This window comes from Dendroctonus ponderosae, unplaced genomic scaffold (genome assembly GCF_020466585.1).
Source record: "Dendroctonus ponderosae isolate FM_Combo_2020 unplaced genomic scaffold, Dpon_F_20191213v2 Dpon_F_20191213_4, whole genome shotgun sequence".
NCBI classification, from domain to species: Eukaryota; Metazoa; Arthropoda; class Insecta; order Coleoptera; family Curculionidae; genus Dendroctonus; species Dendroctonus ponderosae.
Window position 1 is genome coordinate 15,813,759 of NW_026018611.1, and position 1,264 is coordinate 15,815,022.

The following is a 1,264-nucleotide window of genomic DNA, read 5'->3' on the forward strand; positions in this document are numbered from 1 at the left end:
CTATCAATTTTTAGGCTCCAAAGACACTCTTTCCAGGGAGAGCAGCTCAAATCACTCAGTTCGAATGGCACCTGAATTGTGTACCCCGGAAAAAATTAAAGGTACGTTTGTATTAAAATGAAAGTACTTTAATAATTTGTATTTATGTGAATAGATGATATTCCGGACAGCCCTTTTACAGCTGTCACCAGTACAAATTCTGCAAGGGCCACACAGTTTCGAGTAAGTACACATTATCCTGCTAATAATATATAATTCTTCAATGTAGTAACATATTTTTTCTTTTTAGGGGTAAGGAGACTTAATTTGAAAGCCGTAAGAGTTACACAGCAAAAGCATTTGTCGCCTCGCAACAAAATTTTGTATTAGGGCGTAAAGAATTTGGTACATCGCCAACAGGTGAGAAACCTATATGTAATTATGTTATAATAGTAATTGTACTAAATTAATGAATTTGTTTTGCTACTTTGAATTAGGTATTTGTTTAATTTCTGAATTTTTGATTCATAACATGATTTTGCTTCTTGAGCAAATGTTTCTGGTTTCTATAACGAACACCTTTCACAATATAATGGTAATTGGCGTTTCGCCTATTTATTTACTACAATAAAAATGTGTAAATGTTTATAGAGTTTTTATTAACATATTCAAGCACCTGTGGCTACGCCGAAATACTTCAATTGAGATTAGCAGTATGTTTATGTTGAATTTGATATATTGCAAATATATCGAACTGAATATTAAGCATTCTTTAATCTCAATTGTAGTATTGGCTCGCCGACAATAACAAATCCTGAATACATAGTAGTAAGGACGCAAACCCAGCAATGAACACAGAACATCCGGGGCGAGGGGGGTATTTTGGGGCAATGACGTTAGAGGGTCGGAGGCAGCTAATAGATGGGGACAGTATCAGTAAAAAACCTTGTTATCATTTTGTGCGAGGGAGTGGGCAATCTATAGTTGTCTTCATCTATGGTTCTGATGCGATTCATCAGGCGCAGTCCGTATTTATGCACCGGTTGCGATGACGTGGTCATATCCTCCGGTGTACTGGATCCTCTCTCCTGTCTCGAGCTGTGGCTTTTTCTTGCTGTTTTTCCGTTGGTGAGTGCTGGAAACCGTATCTTGTTTAGCACCACTGTCTCTTCATTTCTGTTGAAATTGTCGTCGTGTTTGTAGATTTCAATGGCTTCTCGTATTAGTCGGGGGCGATACCCTGTTGTTGTGGCCAGGACCTGTGCCTCTCCGAAATAGATGTTGT

The 1,264-nt window shown here is 38.1% G+C and overlaps 1 protein-coding gene and 1 long non-coding RNA gene across 3 annotated transcripts in view; both read left to right on the plus strand.

Moving 5' to 3' along the window:
• LOC109541275 (brachyurin) overlaps positions 1 to 1,264 on the plus strand; it is a 21,194-nt gene that overhangs the window by 17,752 nt on the left and 2,178 nt on the right. The gene's annotated exons all lie outside the window — the stretch shown is intronic.
• Positions 7 to 625, plus strand: LOC125504253. The gene is made up of 3 exons (XR_007281374.1): positions 7 to 101; positions 155 to 222; positions 290 to 625. It is a non-coding gene; the product is annotated as an uncharacterized LOC125504253 (long non-coding RNA).